General features: G+C 38.5%; 1 protein-coding gene across 2 annotated transcripts in view; it reads right to left on the reverse strand.

The window, feature by feature from the left end:
* Positions 1-15,557, reverse strand: part of NELL1 (neural EGFL like 1) — an 831,926-nt gene that overhangs the window by 417,915 nt on the left and 398,454 nt on the right. The window lies entirely within an intron of this gene.

Genomic DNA, 15,557 nt, shown 5'->3' on the forward strand with positions numbered 1-15,557 from the left:
ACCTGATGCTTGGATTTCTCGAGTGGTCTTTAATGAATGAATAAAGTAAGGAACGAACAAATCTCTATATGAGCTCAAAAAGCTGATGTCTAATAAGGACTAAGGAAAACAATGGTAAATGTTATTTCTAAAGTTGATTTAGTAACGGGAAGAGATCTTTCCCCGATGGCATTTTTCCCCAATATTTAAACATTCTGGTAAAATACATGTAACATAAAATTTACTATCTTAGCTAGTTTTGAGTAAACGGTTCAGTAGTATTAAAAACGCTCATATTGTTCCACAATCATCACCACCCTCCATCTCTAAACTCTTTTTATTTTGCAAAACTGAAGTGATAGGCCCATTTCATAACTTCCCTCCCTCCAGCCCATGGGCTACAACCATTCTACTTTGTCTCAGTGAACCCATGTTAGTTAACACATATAAATGAAATCACACAGTATTTGTCTTTTGGGGAGGGTCTCACATCACTTAACACAATGCTCTCTACGATTTATCCATACTGTAGCATGTATCAGAATTTCCTTTCTTACGGCTGAATAACATTCCATAATGTGTGTATAATATCCCATTTCACCTACCTAATGATCTGTCCAGGGACACTTACATTGCTTCTAAATTTTTGGTACTGTAAACAAAGATGCTATGAACGTGCACGTGCAAATATTTCTTTAAGACCCTGTTTTCAATCATCAGGGGTATATATCCGAAGCAGAATTGTTGGGTATCATTTTATAACTATTTTTAATTGTTTGAGGAAGGGTCAACCTTCTCCAGTATCTGCACCATTCTCCATTCCACCTACAGCGCGCGAGAGTTCCACCCTTCTCGACATCCTCGCCAACACTTGGCAGCTGTTCCTGTTTTAGAGCATTTTTGACCCCCCAGTCTTTCATTTAAACACCATTTGCATCCTGGCCGGTTAGCTCAGTTGGTTAGAGCGTGGTGCTAATAAACACCATTTGTCAGGTTCAACCATAAATAATCACACACACATTAATGAAGCAAATATGAAAGGTTACGAAAGTAAGATTCAAGGATTAAAGCTATAACACATCTAAAAGTAGAGAGCCAAGAGGAAAAAAGAAACAGGAGATGAAACAGAATCAGTCATGTCCAAATATTAAATTTAAAACTCCAGCAGCTGTGAAAGGAAAATATGATACCATGCTAGTGCTATTTTGTCACTTGATTTTCTAAATCCTAAAAACAGATTGAGGGCCCAACTTTCTAGTCTTCCTCACCTCCAAATCTGTGAGTTGCCCCAACCTGCCCTAAAAAACAAATAAATGAAAGGGTTGCATGAGGCCAGGGTCTACCTTCACTTTGTTCCTTCTGCCCCATAAGCTGCTAGCCTGGGCTATTGTCACATCAACATTTAGTGCCACACACTCTCTAGATAAGACAGGAATTGTCCCAATACCCTCCCTCACCTCTCTGATAGGCAGGGATCATCTCTGTCTCCTCCGATCAATGCGACATTTTTTTTTTAAAGATTTTATTTATATGACAGAGAGAGACACAGCAAGAGAGGGAGAAGCAGGCTTCCTGCCGAGTAGGGAGCCCGATGTGTGGCTTGGTCCCAGGACCCTGGGATTATGACCTGAGCTGAAGGCAGACACTTAACGACTGAACACCCTGGCACACCGCAATGCCACATTTTTAATATAACCAAGTCAGATGAACCACTTGCTTTGGCGGAAGAAATAGTTTTCCTGATGAGAAAATTCCCTAAGGGTTTTAGACAATCCATAAGCAAGACCTTTCTGGGCACAAAATTCGTCAAAATTCAGAATCAAATGACTATAATTTGAAAGCATGTTCTGATGTCTTACAAGTATCTAACATCCCAGCTATTTGAAACTCCTATACTTTAATGCTTTCCCTATATTTAACTTATCAATTGGAATGGGAAAATCAAACCTTACGGAGAAAAAAAGTGGCTAGCTGATCTAGGAAATGCATCCTCTTTGAATTTCAAAGGACAAAGAATTCAAATACAAATTTAGAAAACACACATCATGAACTCACCAGAGTGCCTCTGTCTAGTTATAAAGTTTTCTTACATAAAGTAATTAAACAAGGTCCTCAAGCCACCAAGGTGTGTGTTAATATTACATAGCTCTTTAGGAACCTACATCTCCCTGAAATGTCCTTAATGAATAACACCCGAGACACTGGCTCCTCCTTCTCCCTAACCCTAAGCACGTATCCCTCCAGCTTGGGGCTGCTCTGACTATTATGCTATAAATCACTCCTCAAGCAACCTGAGCAAAACAATGAGCACTCATAACAGAGGAAGAATCAACACATGCATATGATAAGGCCGCAGAAGACACAGAGGCAACTGGATGTTAACACTTCTCCAGCTGGTAGAAATTGTAACAATGTATCCATAGGACAGCCTATTTTGCAGTCACCAACATCTGCAACTTTACTAATTTGGGCTAAATTCATTAAGTAAGTAGACAAATTAAAATATTAACTGGCAGACGCTGTATGATTTTCACAATGCAGAATTCAGACATAGGCATAGAAAACTGTAGGAGGAAATCTTCCAAACAGATAAATTATGCATGCTTTATTATTATTATTATTATTGATTTCTTAATGTTACTACAATATACATGTATTATTTTATCATTATAGTCACTTTTATATTTTTATTAAACTTGCTCTTTTCTTTATACATCTCTTTGTGTAAATTCCCTTTAAGGACATTTCTCAACTGCCAAAGACCTCATCCCGGAGTTCAACCTACACTGAGCTTCTAACCTTCTATCCTTCCCCTGAAAACAATTTGTCCCGTGGCCACCCCAAAGGACTAACTAGATGCCCAGCCGTCTAGGCTAATAAATGTCAGCTGTGTTCAGTTTAAGGAGCATCCCTTCTCAGGAAACAAGCTTAAATGTTTAAAGAAGAACTTATGGAACTTGTTCCAAAACTCTGGTCTACTGCAACTTACAAGCTAGTAACTTCAGAAGGCAGTATTTCCCTTTAAATCTACCATCAACCACTGTGAAATCCACTTCTCACTGGTCTCCTTAAGCATAAGCACCTGACTGCACCTGTGTTTCCAGAGACTCTGGACCCTGTCTATAGAAACTGAGTTTCTCAAGGAAAGCAGCTTTCCAAATGTATTCCAAGGTGCCATGCTGTCCTCTGAAGTGCCTCAAGAGCTCAAAGAGAAGAGGGGAGGGATAAGGAAATGCGGTTACTAGGTTTGAGACCTCAATACTAAGCACCAGTACTAAAAGGCAGTCAGTGGGTGAGGCTCCTCACACGCTGAAACCTTAAAACACAACCCTCTCTCCTGCTGTAATAAACCGAGATACAGAACCCTGAAGGAGTCTCCCCAAGATCCCAATGCTTCTAAATGGCAGAGCTGTGCTTCTCTTGGAATTATGATGCTCTTTTCCTCCTATGTGGAGAAGCACAGGCTTCTCTGTGCCCCAAGTTCCAGGCTTGCTTTCTTTCTAATAAGGGCAGTTGCTTCCTAAGCATCTGTAGACCACGTTGCCTCAGCACTTTAAGGGCATCTTCAAAAGGGCTCTGATAGTGGTTGCATTTGAGTCTCTGGAGTCAGGAGCCCCACATTCATCTCTCTGCTCCCTTACTTCCTAGCTGGTGGTTATGGACCACTCTTTAACCTCCTGACAGTCTCAAGTCAGCTTCCTCACATGTAAAACGTGTATTGAGCATCAGTGTGGAGCCCTCTTCTAAGCACTTGATAAACACTACTGCATTCACTCCTCGCAATTCTGGGAGCAAGACGTGTCCGTTATTCAGAAGTTAATTCAGGACGATCCAGGTGACAAATGTCTGGCATTTTAGTAGGAAACCAGGCCCATCTGACTCCAAGACTTCTGTTCTTTCTCCTTCTACACAGATGAGCTCTAGGTCAACCTGTATATCAACCAACATGGACCTGGATCAATTTCTAAAGTACCAGACCCCCTATCACTTCTAATTCTTCTTTCGCCAACAACAGAACTCCTTCAGACACCTTCCTGTGGAAAATACATCTCTCCACCATGTAGTAATGAATGCCTTTCTTCCAGTACCAAGGCTCTTTCCCACATTTATTATCCATAACTCACAATTTAACATTTAGTTATGTGCCCTATAAAATTATTCTCCTTAAATGTAAATTTTATGTCCCTCAAAGAGACCATAACCTCCTACAGGTCAGGAACCATAGCCTACAGAATCATGGAATTAGAAGTTTCGCAAAGTTACCATTAAAAAAGGAAGAAGTTGAAATCTTTCAAAAAGAAAACTTATGTGGAATCCCAGCTCCTCTGACTAAAAACTACTGAGCTAGTCAGCCTTGATCTTTCAAGGTCCAAAGAAAACCAGTGGACCAGTGAGTTGGTGATATTCATGCAATGAGCTGGTAGCAAGGGCAGGACTAGAATGCAGGAACCCAGACTAGACACCATGGACTAGATGGACTAGAATCCATGTTGCTGGCTTCTCATCTAGGGATTACTTTACCATGGAAATCACAGTCCTGTTCAGTCTCTTCTCAGTATCTCTGTCTTGGTCACAGTCCAGAAAAAAACACTGGACCACACCTTGAACCTGGAAGCCCTGCCAGAAGGTCTTACAAAGAATAGAGCAGGTGGGACCTACCCATCAGGTCACCTTCCTGGATCCACATAGGAGGAAAAGAGCATCATAATTCCAAGAGTCCTTTAATTGCTGGGTTGGCCAATCAAGTTCTCCAGGAATATGAGGAAGCAGAGCCACGGTTTTAAATCTCTTTAGTTCAGATTCATAATCTAGGTAACTCAGGATAAAAGGCACTAGCATTACCAAGTCATAAACATTTTAAAAAATTTAATTTAGTAGGATAAGAGGGGATTTGAACAAAATAAACTTAATCTCACCTTTGTCTAGCATTTTCTGTTATTTTAATAACCTTTTTCTGACATGAAAACATAATGCAGATTCAGAGCACTGTATTCCATTCCACAGAAAATTTGGAAAATACTAAGCATAAAGAAAAGATATCGTAGATATCTGTCCACTCAGATACTTTGTTACTTATTTATTTGGAGGGCTATGCCTTGCCTGTGTTTCTATGTCTGTATATGCGTGTGACTATGCATGTGTTCATTCATAATTTATATTTACCATTGTAATTGGAAAACAATATATACACCAACTTGAATCTCATCCTACTATACAGTGACAGAGAATATTCTTCTAAAAATTATTTTAATATTCTCTATATTCCCATATATGGATTTTTTAAATTCATTTAATCAAAATTCCATTAGTTCATATTTAGGCTGCTTTCAGTTTCAGATGGCCATAATGAAAATATTCTCACATATGTAACTGAGACTGATTGTTTCTTTGGAATATGTTGCTATAAATAAATGTTTCTAGGCCTTTTGATAAGTGCTCAAATTGCCTTCAAGAAAGTTTGTAACAATTAACATTCCTATCAGCAATGTATGAAAGCGCCTACTTCTTGGACCATCTCCAGAAATGGGTGATTAATATATAACTATATAGTATCTATCTACATATCTACCCACAGATAGTCATATACATACCTAATTGCATTTCTTGTAATTACTCCTAAGCTTGTAAATGTTTTCAAACCTTTAAATACTCTTAACAGATGCTGTCAGTTGTCTTTATAATTGTGGATCTACACATACACACAGCCTTCTCCTTCATTAAGAATGTAACCCAAATTTTGTTTAGATATAAGTTAGCCAAGTACTATAGAGAAAGCTGGGACCTACGCCAACCTTAGGGATAAATCTTGATTCAAGCTAATTCTTTGTGTCTAGGATATATTTTATTAATAGCTATTTTGAACAGTTTTGGCCAATGAGACATGACAACAAATCTGCTGGAGGTAGCCTTCTAATAAAGTTCTCTTTGATCCTAAAAAAATCACTACAGAAAGGGAATCCTCTGTCCCTTCTGACTTTGGGACACAGTTAAGTCAAACTATGATGCTAGGAGTTACTTCAGCCATTTTGAGACTTTGAAGGGAGATACATAAAGTTTCAAACTGTCACATTGAAAATAAAAAGTAAAAAAAAAAAAATCTGTCACTGATGAGGTTATGGAGGAGCTGAATTAACTAATTCTGGAAATACTGTCCCTTTAGACTTTGTTAGAAGAGAATATATTTATCATTTAAGCCAGTGGAGTCAGAAGGGTTTTTTATTATTATTTCCTTTAAAATTATCTGAACTGATATGCCTACACTGTCCCACTTTATGCTTCATAATTCTTTGAGCCTGTATAGAGGATACTGATGAAACAGCATAGAGCTCAAATCGTTTTCCAATTCATAAAGCAAATAAGTGGCAAAGCTTTCAACCTGTAAAATTTATACACAAATATATGCACTAGATTTTTAACCATGAAAATTTAGACATTTCACTCTGGCCCATGAATCAGTAATATATATTCTCAATTATCTTGAAGAAATCCTAAGATGGCTCACTAAACCTTAAAATAGTAGGGGAATAGTTACGTATATGCACTGACCCTATCTTGGAGATGGAAAAAAAGAGTATAAGTAGCTCATTAGGTTATTAAAGAGAAATGTCCACGCATTGTGTCCACCCAAATGTGAATACAGCCAGGCAGCATGACTAGCCTCGATAATGGTGTAAGTGCTAAGGCATCCTTAAACTCCTTTCCATGAAAGCTTAATTGTGATTCTGAACACACCATTCCAACAATAGAGTGTGTAGAAATATTAACAAGCCTCTTTGATGAATTTGGGTCAAGGGTAACACAGTACTTAATAGGTTTGTACACAAATACCACGGGGGCAGGCTCCATCATTCATCTTAGTTTCTCTGCAGTCAATGGTCCTAGATCCTTTACAACAGTGCTGGTATAAAAAGAACTCACTCCCACTTCAACCCAACAAAGAAGCCAAATGCCACACAAATCCTTCAGACTTATTTTCATCCCAAAACCTTACAAGGAATGTCCTTTGGTATCCCAAGACATATTTACTAATTTTAAAAACCTTAGCATTATTTTAACACTACTATTATGAAATGCAATAAATATCTGACCGTTGGCTTTTCCAGAATTACATATGGAAAACTGAAATTGCCCTGAAACACCCAATGTTCCATGAGTTTTTACCCTATGTAATCCCTGTTTGGAGGGGCCTCTCAATTTCTTCCTTTTATTTCTTTAGTTGACTTTGTTTCCTTTACATGTCATAGCAGAGAAGCCCAGTCACAAAGATGTATGTAGAAGTAATGCAGATTTCTACAATTCCTTCAATTTAACTTAATGAATGATTCTCCAATTCTTCTGGACAAGTGGGGCTGTGGAAATGTTTGTCTCGGTCATCTGAGAATTCCCTACTTCCATCAGGTTGTGTCACAGCTCTAGAGGATTCCAAATGAGCAAGACATTGGCAGAGAGGGAGCGGTCTCATCCTTGTCCCAGAGGACACAGGGTGCCACAGAGAGGTCATGTATCTTTCGAGCTCTTTGAGGCATCCCAGCACTCATGTCACAGTTGAAGATTCAGAATCTCCCCATAAGGCCCCGCCCGCAGAGGCATCACATAGCCTCTCTCTCTACAGTATTTTTTCCACCCTAAATGGTAATTCCAGCACAGTTAACAGTGTTTTATTAGTTTCAGGTGTAAAATATAGCAATGAACATTCCCACATCTCAGCCAGTGTTCATCACAAGTGCTCTTCTTAATTCCCATCCCCTATGTCACTCATTCCCCTACCTACCTCCACTCTGGTAACCATCTGTTGGTTCTCTATAGTGGAGTATGTTTCTTGTTTTTTTAATCGCATTTTTTCTTTGCTCATGTGTTTTCTTAAATTCTACATGAGTGAAATCATACAGTATTTGTCTTTCTCTGAGTATTCTATTTCACTTAGCATTATACTCTCTGCTTCCATCCATGTTGCAAATGGCAAGATTTCATTCTTTTTTTTTTTTTTAAGATTTTATTTATTTATTTGACAGAGCGATCACAAGTTCAGGCAGAGGGGGGGGGGGAGCAGGCTCCCTGCTGAGCAGAGAGCCTGACGTGGGGCTCGATCCCAGGACCCTGAGATCATGACCTGAACTGAAAGCAGAGGCTTAACGCACTGAGCCTCCCAGGCACCCCAAGATTTCATACTTTTTATGCCTGAATAATATTCCACTGCATAACTATACCACTTCTTTATCCAGTCATCTGTCAATAGACACTTGAACTCTTTCCATAATTTGGCTCTTGTAAATAATGCTGCTATAAACATAGGGGTGCACATCACTCCAAATTAGTGGGGTGGGGGGTGGTAAATGCCCAGTAGTATGATTGCTGGAACAGAGTAGTTGTGCTTTTTAACCATATGAGGAACCTCCATAATATTTTCCACAGTGGCTGCACTGGTTTGCATTCCCACCAACAATGCAAGAGGGTTCCTTTTTTCCCTATATCCTCATCAACACTGGTTTTTTATGTTTTTGATTTTAGCCTTTCTGACAGGTGTGAGGTGAGATCTCATTGTGGTTTTGATCTGCATTTCCCTGATGAGTGGCGTTGAGCATGTTTTCATGTATCTGTTGGCCATCGGGATCCCTTCTTTGTAGAAATGTCTGTTCATGTCCTCTGCCCATTTTCTAACTGGATTATTTGCTTTTTAGGTATTGAGTTGTATCAGTTCTTTATGTGTTTTGGACAGTAACTCTTTATCAGATAAGTCATTTGCAAATATTTTCTCTCAATCATTAAGTTGCCTTTTAGTTTGATTGATCATTCCCTTTGCTGTGCAGAAGCTTTTAATTCTGATGTAATCCCAATAGTATATTTTTGCTTTTGTTTCCCTTGCCTCAGGAGACATATTAAGAAAAATGTATATCCAGTGTCAGAGAGATTGCTACCTGAGTTCTCCAAGGATTTTTATTGGCTGAGGTCTCACATTTAGATCATTAATCCAGTTTGAGTTTATGGTTGTGTATGGTGTAAGAAAGTAGCCCAGTTTCATTCCCTCGCATGTTGCTTTCACCAACACCTTTTGTTGAAGAGGCTGTTCTTCCCCTGCATATATTCTCTCTTGCTTTGTTAAATATTAATTGACCATATAGTTCTAGGCATATTTCTGGGTTTTTTATTCTGTTCCATTGATCTGTGTGTCTATTTTTGTGTCACAGCCATCTGTTTTGACTACTGGAGCTAATATAACTTTTAGTCTGCAATTCAGATACCTTCAGCTTTGCTTTTCTTTTTCAAAATTACCCAAGTAATTTTGTAATTGGAAAGTAATTTGGAATTACTTTAGCAACTCAAGGTCTTTTGTGGTTCCACATAAATTTCAGGATTTTTTGTTCTAGTTTTGCAAAAAATGCTAGTGGTATTTTGACATGGATTGTATTAAAATGTGTAGAATGCTTTGGGTAGTACATACATTTTAACAATACTTGTCCTAATCCATGAGTGTGGAATGTCTTTCCATTTACTTGTGTCACCTTCAATTTCTTTCATCAATATTTTATACTTTTCACAGTGTTTCACTGCTTTGGTTAGGTTTATTCCTAGGTATTTTACTACTTTTCAGTGGGATTGTTTTCTTAATTTCTCCTCCTTCTGCTTCATTATTATGGTATAGAGATGCAACAGATTTCTTCATATTGATTTTTATCCTGAGACTTTACTGAATGCTTTTATCAGTTGTAGTAGTTTTTCAGTGGACTCTTTTGGGGTTTTCTACATAATATCATATCATCTGCAAATAGTAAACATTTTACATCTTTCGTACTGTTTTGGATGCCTTTTATTTCTTTTTGTTGTCTGATTGCTGGGGCTCATACTTTCAGTACTCCATTAAATGAAGTGGTGAGAGTGGACATCCTTGTTTTAAGGGTAAAGCTCTCAGTTTTTCCCCACTGAGTATGATTTTAGCTGTGGGTTTTTCACATATGGCTTTTACTATCTTGAGCTATATTCTCTTTCAACTTACTTTGTTGAGGGTTGTTTTTTTTTTTTTTATCATGAATGGATGTTGTACTTTGTCAAATGCTTTTTCTGCATCTACTGAAATAATCATATGGTTTTTAGCCTTTCTCTTACTGATGTGATGTATCACACTGTTTCATTTGTGAATATTGAATACCCTTACATCCCAGGAATAAATCCCACTTGATCATGGTGAATGATATTTTAATGTATTGTGGACTCTGTTTGCTAATATTTTGCTGAGGATTTTCTCTCTACAGAGCTTACATATCTCATAATGCAGCCTTGGAGGCAAGGGCCCTTTCTCCAGAAACTGGTTGAGTCATTACTTCCTGACTTTATGTTATCCACTCTGGATTTTCTAGTCAGTAATATGGAGAAAAATTCTCCTCCTTTCAGAATCTTTTCTACCAGGGCGGCTGGGTGGCTCAGTCCTTAAGCATCTGCCTTCAGCTCAGGTCATGATCCCAGGGTCCTGGGATGAAGCTACACATCAGGCTCCCTGCTTAGGAGCCTTCCCTCTCCCACTCCCCCTACTAGTGTTCCTGCTCTCCATCTCTCTCTCTCTGTGTCAAATAAATAAATAAACTATTTTTAAAAAAAATCTTTTCTACCATTCTGTTTTACAAAAGAAGACTGCATATTAGAATCACTGGGACCTTTAAACAAACTGAAGCCAGGGAGGTCTCAGACATAGACCAAATGCAAGGGTATACCCGAACATTAACTTTTACCTGTGTCCTGAGTGATTCTAACCTGAGCTGAGAGTTGAGAACTTCTGCACAAAAACAAATCAGGATCCTGGAGCCCTGCTTTCAGCACTGTCACATCCCTCCTCTGAATGGGGAAGTGGGTAACAGAGCCAGCCATTTAAAGAAGGGGGAGGGGGGAAAGGGTGGGGACATACCAGCCAAATCACAGCAAAGGATAAATGTCCCTTAATAATCATCACAACTTTTAGCTGGGTTTTGGAATACCCAAAACTATAAGTCTTGCTTCGACTTTCTTTACTCAGTATATCAGTAGATGTTTCCTGCCATCTTTAATAAAAATAGTTTTTCACCATAAAACATTTGATACAGCATCTTTCACTCAGTTGAAGTAGTCTACAGGCCCATGACTGGAATGTCATTCTTAAAGCTATCTCACCTTTTCTGAGCCTGAGAGCCAAGTAATTAATAACCCGTTAATGCTGCCAGGGAGTCAGAAGTAAGTAAGAACAAGCATGTCCAAAACAAGCACATGCTATATGCTTTAAAGAAAAGGATAATCAATAGACATTTTATGACCATGCTCTACTAAGTTGCAGAATGTTCTATTTTGGCTCTACTTCATATGGCTCTGCTTCATAAAATGACATCAGGTACTTCATATTTCAAAGTGTTCTTTGTATCTTCTACCTTAGGAGAAAAGTTTTTTTTTTTTTCTCTTTCAGAAAACTGGTCTAAAATTTGTAACAGTGGCCTTTTACTCCTACTCCTAAGTCTTTTAAACTATTACCTCACCACCTTTCATTATAAGGTACTTAATTTAAACCACTAAAATTAATGGACTATGATATCTAACTATAACCAGGCTTATTTCAAGCATTTCAAACATTTACTTTCTTAAAGCTTTCCTCCATGCCAATATTAAGAAAATACAATTCCTCTGAGCAAGGTAATAGAAATCACATGGGATACAGGTTATCTTACTTGTTTCCTTTATTTCTTACCTTCATGGGAAGTTTCTGGCATAAAAATGAATGCTTACCCATTCCTGTCAAGTACCTGTCTTATTGCTGCATGCTTTTGTCATAAATCACAGGTATTCTGCTTTGGAGCTGCCTGAGAATCTAATGATAACATCTTATCCAACAACTTAAACACAGCCTTAGTTTAACTGGGGATAAATGAAAGTCAGGGACCAGTAAATCAAGGAGTCTGATCATCGCAAAAATCAAAAGGTAAAGAAAAGAGAAAAGCACCCCACCAACCAATTTCAGGGAATCCTCCAGTTTTGAAATTCATAAAAGAATGAAGACAACCCATGGTTCTCTTATAGGAGAGAAAGTGAAGTGAAGTAGACTCACACAAATCCTAAGGCCAAAAACTGGCCCAAGTATCCAACATTTTCAATCTCACCCTTTCAAAGGGCAAGGGATGCTTTCCTAGATAAAAGTACAGAGCCTTGTATATAATACACGGTCATGTCGGGGAATCCCCAGCTTCTAGGGGTAAAAATTAAGTCATAGCACATTTCAAGTTGTGGGTAAGTACTCTTGATGTAAAACCCTCCTTATTTTATTTTCCCATGAGATATGATTTTTTTTTCCTTTTTAAAACAAGATAAAAAGGGGGAAAGAGTTAAAGTTTCTTCTCTATTTGACACACTGTGTTTCCCCTTGAGCATCTCTTTGTCTCAGGTGCAGTCTTTCTAAAAGGATCGTGGTTATCAGCATAAACTCTGGAAAGGCTATCTCAGGGTGTCTTCTTTGGAACTTAAAAAGGGCTAACAACTAACATGAGATTAAACACCTAATGCTCATCTAAATTCTACTAAGACTTTCAAGAGGGATTGATTTGGCAAATACTGGAACATATTTTGACAGTCAATATACATTTGAGATCTTTCACGTGAAGACGTTGCTTCAATCATGAACTCTCAGGGCACAGAGGTCATTTATCACTACTCTCACTGACCGTATTTCTTAATACTCATGACTGATACTAGTTATGTATTAGATATATGAATAAATGAATGACACGGGTAAATCAATCAATCATTCAGTAATCTATTACCAAAGCTGGTAGATCTTCTTTACTTCTAGGCTCACTAATTTTTAGTTGAACGTAATTTTTCAGTATTACTACTGACTTCTAGGGCAGTTCGGGTCCGGCTAAATGGCACACTAAAAGAAAGAAACAGTGACCTTGACATACTTAGCAAACTAACTTAACAGTAGCAGCAGAATCTGACTGCTTTGGGACAGAGTCTAGAATGAACTTTGGAAATCAGGAATGCCAATAATGAGAAATGCGGTATCAGGAGCTTGGGGCCAACCAAGAATGCGTTCAGGTCTGTCAATTTCTCCCAGAAATTGATCTTTGAAAAATGAAATATCTGAAAAGATGCCTTACAGTGGCCAACATCTATTATACACCTTACTTATTGCCACAGAGAAGTAGAGACTCAGAGGAAGAAGTCTTTGCCAATAAAGAAATGACAGAGATTGGAGGTGGGGACTGGATCCGTCTTGGAGAGTGAAAAGCACCTCTGGCCTAAGAGGCTTACTTTCAGGACACCAAGGGAAGTATCAGAGCTCCAGCTTACTACACGAGCATCTCATGGAGGCCCTAGAATTTGGTCTAGAGGAGAAATGGCAGGAAGAATGCTTGTCTCATAGGTCTCTTCGCTCCCATCCATTTTCTCCACCGTGAAATCCTACCCCAATCCACTCACTGCATGCTAACATGCCTCAGCAAACTACAGGAGATATTCTTGGCTTGCACTCCATTCTGGAAAAATCAAGCAACTTTTTCTTATTGTATTTTGCTTGTCCTTCCATCATAGTACTTAGTGCTGCTTAATATCATCATCATTTTTATGAGACTACTTTCCCCAACACACCGTGTACTGTTGAAAAGAAAAGGGTTATTTTAATAAGCAGCTCCCGTCAAAGGAAACACGATCTGTTGCGAATCTACTAAGTGTCAATCACTACGGTATTCATTAGCACCATCGACCAAATATTTCTAGTTTTCTCCTAATTCTAGGCATGAACCAGAATTCCACTTCCTCATCCCCTTACATGGGTTTAGGTAGTGATGACTAGATCTAGTAGATGAGCAGAGCGTGGAAAGGGTATGTGTCCCTCCCTGAAAACAACATGGAATGAGTGTTGCCAAGACCACCCCCCCCCCCGGCCAGGCTCTCTCTTTCACATCTTGGTGACTGGAAATGTTCACAATACTGACTGTTCAATCTGCTTGTACCTCCACAGTAATTATGACAAGCAGAGAAGCTTTCCTGCTAACCAGTGAAAGACAAACAAAACCTTATTATTTTAAGTCCAGCATATTTAGAGTTGTTACTGCAGAACATCCTGACTGATCCAAGTGCCATGATAAATGTTTTCACATATACAATCTGATGTTCACAATAACCTAAGAGTTACATATCACAGCTACGGCAGATACAGCAGATATGAGCTTTCATTCATAAATGAATTTTTTTTAAAAATAGCCCAAGGCTAAATAGTTTTATTCATTCCTTCATTCAATAAATATTTGTTGAGCACTGTGATCTGCCAGGTTCTCTACACCCCCAACTCTTCCAGCTATGTTATGTTTTTAAGTAACCAAAATAGGTAGTGAAGAGAAAAGGTCCCCGTTCTCAGATCTGATATTCTAATAGAGATAAATTTTTGAAAATCACATATAAAAAATAAAAACTCTACGTGGTGATAAGTGATATTCAGAAAATTAAAATCAAGTGAGAGGATCATGGGTAGCCATCTAATTATGTAAGTCAGAGAAAGTCCCTCTCAGCCTCTCCCTTTATTTTTTTTGAGGGAGGATGCTTGGGTACCCACTGACATGCCCACCCTTGTCTTTTATTCAAGTAACATAGTTTGCTTTCTCAAAGTAATTCTATAAATAACACATTTTTTATCTCGTTCCATATATAAACCACTAGGCAGGGCACCCATCCTTAAGAGGCTTTGAATGAGCACTAAGCCCCAGTCTTTTCGCCCTTTGGGAAAAAGTAAAGCAGAGGCAGTATTCTGCTGTGACTTCAACAAGGACTTTCTACACAGCAGGGCCTTAATCAAGGTTTAGGGAGTTCCATGATATGTGCTATTGTTGTAGAAGGATATTCACTGGTTCCTTCTGATCATAGAGTTAAGGTAAATCATAAGGACAAAGAAACTATCGTGTAGAACATAAGATTTTTAGCCTGTGTGTTTACAGGTCCAAAAGGGTTTTGTGCCCCCCTTAAAATGTTTAGCTCTCAGCATGCTGTGTTTATGCAATCTCTTTTCTCTCTAGGAATTTTAGTTATACCACATAAAAGATAAATGAGATTGGCCATCTGCGGCCATCAGAAACCTATATTACCCTCATCAGAAACCTATATTACGACTCCTTAGCCGAAATATAGTAACTTATAAATATACAACAATCAATGGAAAAAGCGTTTTGGATGTACAAACATGCTTCCCTAACTTCTGCCACTTTCTGCGCTTCTGAAAAGGTCTTGGGAATAAGACCTTTTAAGAGTCTTATTCACTAAGAGTAGCAGTCCATTCTGAGTGAAAAATTCAGTTTATAGGACATTGTTAATAGGATATAAAAGGAGGCAGGAGTTAGGGAAAGGTACAAAAATGACTGAAATTTTGTGCTCAAGGGGCACTTTTCTTCTAGATTACATATTGGTCACTTAAAGACATCTGACCAAAACCAAAAAGACTCAGAACCTTTACCACTCGTGGCCAAATTACTATTCACATCTCCATATACATAACTGAAGTATATTGGAATCCCCCACACCAACTGCCCACAAAGACAGCACTGCTCACAGGAAGGCACCACCCACATTCCTAGAGTTCC

Source organism: Mustela putorius, unplaced genomic scaffold, assembly GCF_011764305.1.
Source record: "Mustela putorius furo isolate JIRA1106 unplaced genomic scaffold, ASM1176430v1.1 tig00003859_pilon_pilon_pilon, whole genome shotgun sequence".
NCBI lineage: Eukaryota > Metazoa > Chordata > Mammalia > Carnivora > Mustelidae > Mustela > Mustela putorius.